We start from the raw sequence: 12615 nt of genomic DNA, 5'->3' as shown, positions 1-12615 counted from the left end.
TCACTGTCATCTAAAGAAACTAAAGCATCTAAAGCAGAGGCAATGTGCTAGAAGAGTTATAAAAAAAGAGTGAAAGCTGAAAGTTGTGTTGGAATCAGTACTGAAACTTGCTGACTTCAGTTTTGTTCTTGGGACAAGGCTCCACACTGAACTGATGACAGTGTGGGATTTCCTGCATCCAGAGAACATCCACAGGGGCAGCAGCATCCTTGTCAGCCTGCTTGAAAAACCAAGAGTGGACAGTGCTGAACCTCAGTGTGAGGCTTTCAGTGACAGCCTGGGGTGCAGCAGGAAGGCTTTGCCTGGCTGTCTCTGCTGGATCTCTTCTGCTGGGAATTTTCTTTCCCAATGTTTTGGAAGTGCCTCCTTCCCCCAGCCCTCACTGGGGGTTAAATCCTGAATTTAATGAATGTTAAATCCTGACATTCCAGTAGAAGCTGTGTGTGCAGCATTTGCTCTCCTCCCCCTTGGATCACATGCACAGCCTCTATTTATAGCAGGAGCGAATTTTTGTTCTTATGCATCATTCCAGCCAGCAGAAAGCAAAACAGAAGGAGAAGCTGATGCAGGAAAATGTTCCCTCAAACCAGATTTTTAACAGAAAAAGAAGTAACAACCTCCTGCCCTCTGCAGTGCCCTCACACCCCACAGTCTCCATCCAAAACCCTCCACTGGCCTTGGCCAAGTTCCTCCTGAGGCCACCACACCACAGTAATGAGCACATTCAAATTGAGCCAAGTGTATTTAGTTTTTAGAAGACTGGCATATGTCATCTTTATTGAATATAATTTAGTTTTAACATATTGCTCTGTGCTTGAGTTATTATCTTCACTGTGCTTGGAGAAATAAATTACATTGAAGCCTTTATTTTTGACCTGTGACATCAATACACGCCATGGACAGATTCCAAAATCTTATCAGCTTTGGCATGGCTATTAAATTACAGTGGTGAACAAACCTCTTTAGAAATGAAAAATGCTTTTGGAGCTTTGACCTTTTACATTTCAATTCGTAAAGAGCCCAGTGCAAATGGGAAATGCTGATCAAAATCCAGTTACTTTAATCTTCCGGGGTGTCCTTTCTGCAGAAGAAAAGAACAAAATGTATCTTCTTGCTTGTAGCCCTTCAGATCTTGACACCAAACTTTGCCTGCAACTCTGAGATTTGGTGGTGGAAGCAGAGCTTGAAAGCACAAACCATGGCAGAGCCAGCCAGAGTCGCAGAATTTCCACAGAGAAACCTGCTGCAAGATAAAGATATTAATTAAAATTGCACAAAGGCACACAGCATGGGCTGTGTTCATTGGTGTTCCAAGAGGATGTCTGAGGAGCTGCAGTATTTGTACCTCTGCTCCTCTTCCCTGAGAATGCACCGAGGCTTTTTCTGTGTGAAAGATGAGGAATTGTACCCAAACTGGTATTTTGTCTACTCTTAGCACAAGTATTTAAGTATTCTGAAGCCAGTACACCGAGTTTTGGGTTGTTTTCTCACTTCTGCTGTTTTCACAGAACCATTTTCCCTTTTTTAAAAACTCTGCCTGATTCCTTGTGCAGCACATGGCGATGCACAGTCAGATGGGCAGTGACACTGGGACCAAGGGACAGTTTAGGTGCACAGTCAGATGGGCAGTGACACTGGGGACAAAGGACACAGTTTAGGTGCACAGTCAGATGGGCAGTGACACTGGGGACCAAAGGACACAGTTTAGGTGCACAGTCAGATGGGCAGTGACACTGAGGACCAAGGGACACAGTTTAGGTGCACAGTCAGATGGGCAGTGACACTGGGACCAGAGGACACAGTTTAGGAGCACAGTCAGATGGGCAGTGACACTGGGACCAGAGGACACAGTTTAGGTGCACAGTCAGATGGGCAGTGACACTGGGGACCAAGGGACACAGTTTAGGTGCACAGTCAATGGGCAGTGACACTGGTGCCAAAGGACACAGTTTAGGGACAATTTTGCAGAGCTCTGTGTGCCCCTTGGCTGAGGGAGCTGTAGGGACAAGTCTATGGCAAAATGAGCGAGGTTACAGAAATATTATTCACATTGCCCATGGTTTTACCTTCCCTTGCTCTGTTCAGCCACTGCAGCACAAGGTTTGGCTGGCTGTGCTCATGTGGGGAGAACAAGGGGTTCCCAAATCTCCACAAGACATCCCAGTGCACAGCCCTGAGGCACCTCTGAGTGGTGAAAATCCATTCCTTTCCCATCAGTCCTCTGGCTATGCTTGCTTTCAATATTATTTAATAGTGCTTTCTGTATTCCTTACAACTTTTGGAGAGAGACATTTTTTCTACTGCTGATGAGAACAAAAGCACAAGTCACACTGTAATTAATGAATACAGCTGGACAAAGACCCAGTTGCTCCTTATTAAGTTTTAATTAAACTGTAGCACTACAGAGATGCAGAGGAGTTTCTGGGCTGTTTGGGATGTTTCAAGTGAGTAATTCACTCTAGAACATCCATCAGCAATGCTCATTGAAATTCCACTTTAATCCCATATTGCCTTTTCAGAGCCAGGGAAAGCCTTGACATCCCAAAGAAGGGACAAACCAGTTCCTTCTGTTGAATCAGAAAACAGGTATGGCCCCAACAGCCTGGGGCACAGAAAGGTCCCTAGAGTTGGGAATGCAGAGAAGATAATTGAGTTTACTGATGCACCAAATAGGATTTACATTTCTAAATGAGGAATTATGGTCAATAAATTCACCAAGGGCAAGTAGGATGTTATTTTTTTTTTGGTCTTGGCATATTCTAGGTTCCCTGTTGGACCTAAATTATGGACAGCAAGTGGTTAACAAGTCTGCAAGGCCGGTCTGTTGGACAGAGAGCTAAAATAAAGCACTGTGCTGCAGGAAAAACCTAATGTATGTAAATTGAATGCCAATTGATTAAACATATTCATTGAGGTTTCACATCTAGGTCATAAGTAATGTATCTATTACATACTTGTTAAACCTCATTAAATAATTGCCTAGTGGTATTTAACATGCAATAAGTATCCCCTGAAATTCAGCTAAAATGTATTTCTGCATTTGCTTAGGAGCTCGCCCGAGTGAATTGAGTGAAGATTTGAATAAAAGGGATCTGCTGTACGGTGGTGTGAGATACCCCAGTAAATCTGCTAAAAGACACATAGTATCTGCACAATTATCCATGTAATTCCATGCAGAGGGAAGGATTAGTCACTACAGAGCTGAGCTCGGGGATGGAGAGCTGGAGTCTGCAGGACAGAGCAGAACAGGAGAGCGAGAGACCTTGGAAGAGTTTTCCAAGGTACATGGACTTGGAGCTGCAAATTTTATTTTTATTTTCATAGGTGAAAAATGTTTGCTACAAATCTAAATTTTTATCCCCAGGTACAGGGCTCACTTGTTGCTGGTGAGTTATTAGCAACGTCTTGCAGTTACAGGCTCTGGAGTGAAACAGCTCCAGCCACCTCACCAACATAAATTAAAGGCTCGTGGGGTCTGTGGGAGGCAGCCACTTTATATCATCCATTGCTCATCGAAGGCATAAGCAAACTCAGGCACTGAGTTTAAATTATTTGCCTAGGCTGTCTCAGGAAAATCGATGGGGAACATCAGCCAGAAAATTCAGACATATCTGCGTCTCAGCTGGGGCTGCTCCAGGTGACTCCCAGCAAAGTGCCCCTGTCCAGGTGACTCCCAGCAGAGCAAAGTGTCCCTGTCCAGGTGACTCCCAGCAGAGCAAAGTGCCCCTGTCCAGTGACTCCCAGCAGAGCAAACTGCCCCTGTCCAGGTGACTCCCAGCAGAGCAAAGTGTCCCTGTCCAGGTAATTCCCAGCAAAGTGCCCCTGTCCAGGTGACTCCCAGCAGAGCAAAGTGCCCCTGTCCAGGTGACTCCCAGTAGTGCAAAGTGTCCCTGTCCAGTGACTCCCAGCAGAGCAAACTGCCCCTGTCCAGGTGACTCCCAGCAGAGCAAAGTGCCCCTGCTCTGCAGAGCACTGCAGGACAGCCTGAAACCTTTCCATCTCCTTAGCCCCACATTCTGCAGCCAGAATTAACCATCAGCAGCAAACTCAAAACAAAACCAAAGCAACCCCCCCTCCCCAAGCAAACAAAAGTGAAAACCCCTTCATCAGCTGCAGCCTGATTCTTGATGGATCACTGAGATCTGCTTGTGGCACAAGTGACCAGCCTGTGCAATTGCTGGTGCTTCCTTTGCTGCTCAGGATTATTGTTCACAGGATGCTCCTGGAGAGCCCCTGGAGCCCCAAGGTAAGGGAAAATGCCCCTTTTCCTCCTCACTCTGATCCTTTTCCAGTCACCAGAGGGTCCTGGGGGCATCCAGCTGGAGATGACATCCCACTAGCACCTGTCCCATCCCACACAGAGCTATCTTGTAATTAAACCACTTTAATCATCCATGGAGCAATTCAGACTGATTCCTGAGAGACCAGAGAGACAGAAGTGTGACAATGACTAAGAACCCTAAATATCTAAGTGGTTTTTTTTTTTTCTGTGATATTTTATAGACATGAGTTAGAAATGTTGCTGAAACCTGCTGATTTCCCTCCTCCAGCTTTATCTAATTTTCTTTTTAAGCTTGTAGGGAATTTCTAGCCAAAACTCTGGTAGGAGGATGAGAGCAAACACACGGGGGAGCACTTAGACTGTAACAGCCGAGCACTCCGTACACCCAGCTCCTGTACCTGAAATGGCCATTTCTGTGCAAAAGCTGGCTTTTCAAAAACCCATTTTGTTCTGAAGAGTTCACTGTTTCCCAGAAACCAAAAGTACCATGTGGAATTTTCTAAATGCCAGGACCACAGGGTGACCCACTCTGTCTCTCTGTGCAAGAAAAGAGGAGCACTTTTAGAAAGTCTCACTATTCTCCACAACAAAGAAGTGCTGAATTTTGCAGCCCATTTCCACTAAATGCCTTTAAAAAAAATTTTTGCTCCCAGCTCTATGGTTGGAAATGTCTTTCAACAAGCCTTTGCATTTATATTGAGTTCCCTGTTTGCCTAATCTTCGATGTCCAGCTCAGCAAACTTCCCTGTTTGGAAAGGTATCTCCTAAAATACAGATTTGAGACTTAAAAGAGAGTATTTAGTGTGTCCACCATATGAGCGAAGCACTTGGCCCCCATAATAAATTCCCTGCATTTGCAGAGTTTTTGTCATGTTTGCACAGTAAACATTTGTGAAATCGATTTAATGGTTTAATTTTTCCAGTGCTTGTGAAGAGAGGTACTTCAGGAACATTGCTTAATACACAGCCAAAGCATAAACCCAGCCACTAAACAGTATTATATAATTAAATTTCTCTTTAATGGTGTTTATGCTTCTGTTTTGGAGCTGGAAATGTGATACATGCACACACTTCATAACAGGTGTGTTGCAATGTTATTAGCAGGCAATGATGCTAATGCTTCCAGTTCCTTTAATTTGTGCATTATTAAAGAATCCTTGCCTCATTCTCACATAACAAATTCCAAAATTACCTTCACAGGGGTAAATACCACAATGCTGGAAGAGCTATTGCCTCTTTGCAGCCATCAGCTGTCTGTAAGGCACAGGTGCACCACCTCTCCATCCTCCCCAGCCTTGCCCACAACTCTGTGTTTAATAGGACCCAGGAGAGAGCAGAGATGAGGAAAAAGGGTTTTTATGCACATACTCACAAATACAGTAAGGAAATAGCATTCCTCTGGCTCTTTGCTGGAACAAGAAAGGGCTCTGAGGCAGAGTGTGGCTGAAGGGAGAGGAAGGCAGGCATTTTTATTACCTGGTAAAGTGAGGAGTTAATTGAAAGGAATAATACATTTCATTTATTTATATAATTGGTTGTATTTTTAATATTAATATGTTTGGTAACACTCCAGAAATGGGATAAAGTCTTAGAGTGAGCAACTCAGGCACTAGGGACATAGAACTTTTAGCATATATAGGATTATACAGGTGATGAGCTCTGGAGTCTGTGGAATCATGGAATATTTTGGTGGAAAAAGCCCTCTGAGATCATCAAATCCATCCCCTAACCCAGCACTGCCACGTTCACCACTGAACCATGTCCCCAAATGCCACCTCCACACTTCTTTTGAACAATTCCTTGGGAGCCCACAGGCAGGCTATTGTGCCTACACACCTCTGGATGCTCCTAAGGCTGTGTTTACAAATGTTTCCAAATGGAAAATAAAAACATCTGTCTTTCTTGCACTGATGCTTATTTACAGTCAGCAGAGTTATTGGAAAATTGTTATCATGATGATTTAAGAATGGATTTTACAGAAAAACAGAAAGATCTGGTGGCTCTTTGTTCACAGGGTTAGAGAAAAAGATATTTAAGTTATTCTTGCTGTGGATGAGTTCAATATTCTTAACAAAACAAGGTCGATATCATGATCTGCATTGTTCAAATATGAAACCAGAGCCTGAGTGTGCTCCTGCTCTGGGGTTATGTGCCATGCACTGTCACAGTGTCCTGATGGAGTGGCAGGTTCATCACAGGTGTGAATTTCTCATTAGGAAATACCTGGAAAGCAAAGAGAAATGGTACTCACTTTAATCAAATAAATGAGCTAAAAATATGGTGGTGATAAAATGCTGCTTAATCTGATCTCATGGACAAAACTGCTCTGTGCTGTAAAAATTAGTAATTATTTCTCTCCAGCCTATGACACATCTTTGTGTTCCTCCAGCAGAGAGGAAAGAGCAGGAGCTTTCAAAAATTTCCATCTGCAAGGAGGTTTTAAAGAGTCTGATACAAACATTTCTTGGCAGAGTAAGCAGCTGCACGAGCAGAATTCCCTTGTGAAGGGAGGGGAAGAGCAGGGACAGGGCAGGGCTGGCGGAATGCTCCAGGATCAGCGAGCCAAAATAAGGATTTCAACAGCCAGAGGCATCAGTGAAATTATAAATCATTTCAGGATCTCAAAGAGCTGGGTGGAGTGCATTCCAGGGATCAGCTAGCTCGAGTAAGCAGAAGGTGAAGCGTAGTGAAAGGAAAAAGGAAACAATTTAAACTGCTCATGTGTGGAGTCGTAAATTAACTACAGGGAGTCAGGAGAGCAACAAGGTGCCACTGCCAACAAGACATCCCTTCAGTGAGCAATGGTGGCTGGAAAGGCAAACAAAATGTTCGTTTGCATTAAGAGAAAGCTCGAGGAAAGCACAGAATTATTCCTTATCTTTAATATGAAGTGACACCACACCATGGATCCTCTGCTCAGCTTCACTCTCCAGTCTTATGGGAGGAAAGAGCAGAAATAAAACAGGTCTGGGAAGGCAGTGAAAATGATTAAGTGTATAGAAAGCTGAAGTGTGTGGAAAGATTAAAATATTAGAACTATATATCTTTGGCATTAGAGGAATAAGGGGGAATGACAGAGAGAAATAAAAAAATAGCAAAGTGATGATAGAGATATAAAAAATAGCAGAAGATTTAAAGAAGGTAAGTCAAGAACTCCTATTCCTTGAGCAAGAGGTGTATAAAATGAAATTAAAAATCAATAGTTTAGACCTTCTTTGCTCAAGAGAAGACTGACATCTGTATAAATGGTGTCCAAGTGTACATTGGAAGAGTCACCTGTAACAGTCCTGAGATCAGCCCAGCCATGACCTCTTGAAGTCTGAATGATTAGAAGGTGTCTTCGTTCATTAATGGATTTACTGCCTCTGTCCCCAGATCAGCAGGCAGAAAGAATTTCAGAGAAAAATACAATATTATGTATTTCTTCACTGAGATAGAGCTCAGGGTTGGTGGGTTTTTAAAAAAATATTCTTTGGAATTAATGAAGTAGAAACATCTCTGTATGAAATCTACAGCAACAGGAATTATGCTCAGTTGAGATACATTCCAGACAGATACCACACCTTTTCCTGCAGACTGCTCTAAGTGCTACCAGATAACAAAGAGCAGATTTCTAAGACACTTCCAGAGCTGTCCAGAGCAAAATCAAAGGGCTGGGAGTGCTGGGAGAGGTGAGCTGACATCACACCAGGTACCACAGCCCAGCTCTGAGCCAGGAGAGGGCTGGGCTTCCCAGGACCAGCACGAGGAATCCTGTGCCCAGCCTCATCCCAAGGGCCCTGGCAGCTGCCCTGACTCTGTCATGGTGAAGGAGAGGTGGGAGACTGATGGGGGGCACTGCCATCCTCTAGAATGTAAAGCTGCTCCTACTCCTTGGCATTTATTATGAAGTGTATTTCACTGTGCCAACAGCGCTCTGGGCTGGGCATTTCCAGGGAACTGTTCCCCTTCTCCAATGGTTAATCACTTGGCCTTTGGTCTCCTGCCTCATAACTCTGTTAGACACGTCCTGTAGCTGCTACTTGGAGAGTTTAATTATTTAATTATGCAATCAGCTATTGCTATTTAACCTGCCATGAGTCCCTCCCCACAGCCCCCCCATAAGCCCCCAAACAAATTCCCCTTTGCAATCACATTTCTCAAAAATTTTCCACAAAGTAATGAACTGCCAAATTTGTGCTTTGATGAATAAGGTGTAAAATTTCCCAATGTACAGAATCCTTGCTGGTTTTCAGTGCCTCTCCCACTCCTCCACTCCTGAGCCCTTTGATTTCAGGCTGTGATAATATATGTAGTCACATCTACCAGCGCTGGCAGAAAGCAGCCAGAGCACCTCATCCTTTTTACTACATCTCCTAAAAACAAATTAAGACTCCACCAGACAAGCTGTTGGCTGGTGTGAACATCTGCCTGGCACATTGTGAGCTGCTTGCAGAACGCTGCCAACCCCTGAACCACGTCCTCCTACGGGTGGGTGGCTCAGCCCTTTCCACCCAGTGTGTTTGGTGCACTCATGAACCATTCCAGCACACTTTAAAGTGTGAAACTTTAAAAACTAAAGCAGAAACCAGGTTGTGGTGCTGGAGGAAGATGAAAAGAGCATTGTCTTGCCATTCAGGAGGGTTTGGGTTTGGGGAAGAGCTCTCAGAACACTTACTACTCCTTATTTCGTGGTCTTCCCATTAGGAGAAGCAAGGCTGAGGTTCTGCAGTGGTTCCTGGAAGCAAAAAAAACACAGTGAAAAATAATTTTAAACCAACTTGGTTGTCATCCCCAGTCCCCAGTGTAGGGTGTGCTGATTTATGACAACCTCCCAAAGCTGCCCCCAGACTGTTTGACAGCCCAGACAGACAGAGATTCTTAATAGCATGAAGTGCAGACCCGTCCCCTTCCACCTCCAACATCTCCCCTGCACCAGGACCACAGCTCCACATAAATCTGCCATGCCTGTGCCAGGGGAATTGTCTCCCGGCCTCCTGCAGCTTGTAAGGGCTGTTTCAGGAGATAGAATTAGTACCTTGATGCTTGGTATTGATCTCTGTTTGATTTATATTCCCTTGATCTGATTTTCTCCTCGGCGTCATGAGTATAAATCAAAAGTAATGCCCACAAGAGTCAGAAGTTATGCTGGCTTTAAACTTGTGTAAGTGAAATTGAGGTTCCTTAACTCCAGGCTTTTCTGATGAAAAGGGAGGGCAGAGTAGAAAGATCAGCTGCCTGACTCATGGGAATACAAAATAGCCAGTCAGTGTAGGATACAGTCTTCAGCCATTCCTTAATTTTATTTCCTGAACTTGGATTTCAGGTGAAAGAATTCCTGGAGTTTCTCTCCTACATGCAATTTGGAAACATCCTTGTCTGCAATAGCCAGAAATCCTCCCTTTTGGATCTTCACATGACGACTGAATTAAAATTTCCTCGTGGGATGTGAGGAGGGATTTTAGGAGGGACAAGAAATGCAGTGTGATTTCCAACACGTGACCGTTTCGCGTTGAGTCACCTGGATAAAAACCCACAAAGACACCAAAACTCTGTCATCAGTTTTTATTTCCAAGGCAGTCTTCGATGGCCTTTCATGGTCATATTCAAGGGACTGACACAGCCTGGAGATTCTCTTTACAAAATTTGGTGCATCTTTCTAGGACCACTCTTCAGCTGTCCTAAAACATCCATTAATTTATCCTGAAACTCTCTTACGTGCTGAAGAGCTGCTGAGTAATGGAAAAAGGAGGAAGAGTGGTCTGCATGCACTATAATTCTTCATTGTGGCAGATGCAGAGAGGGTTGAGAGAGGTCTGGGGGGATCAGGCTGATCCTCCACACAGAGTGAAAGTCCACTCCAGGTAATAGAAGTGGTGTGAAAAATTTAAAAAGGAGAAAGCTTCCAGAGGGTCCCCTGGCAGCAGCCCGGAGGTTCTGATGTGGCTGATGGAAAAGTAAATGTATCTGAGCAAAGGCCAGGGACCATAAAAGGCTTGGGAGAGAAAATGGACCCTCTTAATTAAGTTCTGTGTGGTTTTGCATAGCTGGGAGGCAGAATTGCTGGACTGTCAGGAGGAGCCACACAACCTGCTCCTCTTTATTTCTCCTTCATGCCCAGGCATTCTTCAGCACCTTCCTCCCAGCCCTCTCTGACAAGGCACAGAGTGAAATTTTAGTAGAAGCATTGAAAGATTTTTTAAAAAAAAATATTTATTTTTAAACCAAACAGTTAAAAAGCAGGTACCTGTGGGTGTAGAGCCAATTATTCATATGGTATCAGTATTGCCATAGCTTGCTTAAATTTAATTTAAATATAAATGGTCTACATTTACAACACTTGCTTGGGGAATAATCCCAGCCTCTTTCAGTCCTTTACCTTTAAATTATTGACTGTCATGCTTCGCCCTCAAGTGAAGGAATAAAGCTGTTAAAGGAATGCATTTGCATGCCAATGGTCTGAGACCACATCAAACCCAGCTCAACAGAATATTTTGAGGTTTTGTCTGATTTTATATGTTATACCATGCTTTGAGAGAGCCCTGCTGCTGGGCTTCAACACACCCTGAGGGAAGGCTCTCCACACTCAAAGACCACCTCGGGGCAGGAGGCAGCAAACCAGGGAGCACCTGCACTGGATTTGTGCAATATAATGCAGCAAATATCATCTCATAGCCTTGGGGAAAGAGAAGGGAATCAATGCAGGCAAAGCAATGCCTTTTCAGTTTGTTGTCAACACAGACAGCTCTTTCTTGTGCTCCCTGTCTTCTGTTAATGACAAAGGGAAAGGGAGCTGATGAGGGATTGGGTTTTTTGGTGTAAGCCTTGCTGCAGCTCATGTGAGCAAACACTGAGAGGAGCGTCAGCAATGGGCGCTTTCATTTCAACACTGCCTCATTTTTAGGGTAAATAATAAACACTGAAATTCCAAAGAGTTTCTGGGATTAGTGGTAGTCTCAGCTGGGAAACCAATTACTCTCCAACTCTAAAGCTCTTTCAGATTGCCACACTTGCTAAATTGGGTTCAGGGAGCTGGGTGGACAAAAAGGTGCGTGCTTTTGTTATTGCGTACCGGAGCATTCCTGCGTGTGCTCCAACAAAGGGGGAGGATGGAGAAAAACCATTTCCCTCCAAACACCAGCCTCCATCTCTGAGTGACATCAGACAGAACAGAAAGAGCTACAGGGACTGGAGGAGATTTGAGATGAGTTTGTCTCGTCGCTGCAGGATGGAAACACGAACGGCTGCCTTTGATAAATGTGTGCCCAAGGTCACTCATGCGACTGGAGCGTCAATAGCAATCAGATTAGTGCAATGTATTATTCAGTGTTTATGATGGTGAATTTGTACAGTGCCCCTGAGGCAGCTTTGATCCCCTTGAAATGTTTCCTGAATGCTGTTTGGGAATGCCACAGAGCCCAGGCAGCGTGTGGCACCTCCAGCTCCCGTTCCTCTGTCAGCAGGGCAGAGTCACCCACCTCTGCTGCTCTGCCACACTCCCATTCCATTGCTGCCATTGGCTATCATATCAGCCTGACTTTTTTCTTGCCCTAGGTGTTGGGGAAGCAAGGGAAATAATAAAAAGTAATGCATTTAATTGAAGGTCCCAAGTGCTTTCCAAACACTGCTGCATTAGGCTTTGCTGTGAATTGGTGAGAGCTGTATCCATATGCACTCCTGTCCTGTGGATGAGCACGTGGCACCTGTGGGAGCAGCACCACTCTGTGGGATTGGTAGATAATAGAGCATAATTTATACTTTATCAATCTTGCTCTACAGAGTTTGGAAATAATTTTCAGCTCACTTCATATGGAAATAATTTTCAGCTCACTTCATATTTTGAAAAGATTTTTCTAGGCAATTCTACAAATAATTTTTGGGTTGTTTTGTTTTATCCTGTTTTTCTCAGTTCTTTGCAGAAGGATTGAGGAACTGAAGAGAATTTACTCACATGTAGGACATCTCTTTGAAAATGAACTTCAAAATTGTGACAAAAATGATTTGTTTGTGAGCAAATTGTTGGGTAGTGGGTTCATTCTGTTTAGTTTTATTGCAGTCAGTTCACCACAGACTGTGAGAAACAACACTCACTTTTAAAATTTCAAAGGTTTGTTAAACCTCAACAAAATACAACAAAGGACTGAATAAGGAAAAATTACAGCACTGGGAGCATAGGACTAAACTCCCATGTGCTCATCTACAAAATGGATACTCTGCTTTTTATACCCTTAGCCCCTCTTAAGTTCTTTCAGTTAATTCTTTCTTTACTGTCTGTTGGTGGAGGCTTCTTTTTTTGCAACTTGATTGGAGGTCAGGTGTTGCCACATTGTGCCCTCTAGTAACAAAATGCCAAA

This window comes from Catharus ustulatus, chromosome 17 (genome assembly GCF_009819885.2).
Source record: "Catharus ustulatus isolate bCatUst1 chromosome 17, bCatUst1.pri.v2, whole genome shotgun sequence".
Lineage (NCBI taxonomy): Eukaryota > Metazoa > Chordata > Aves > Passeriformes > Turdidae > Catharus > Catharus ustulatus.
The sequence above is the reverse complement of the archived record's forward strand: the minus strand, read 5'-3'. Positions refer to the sequence as shown.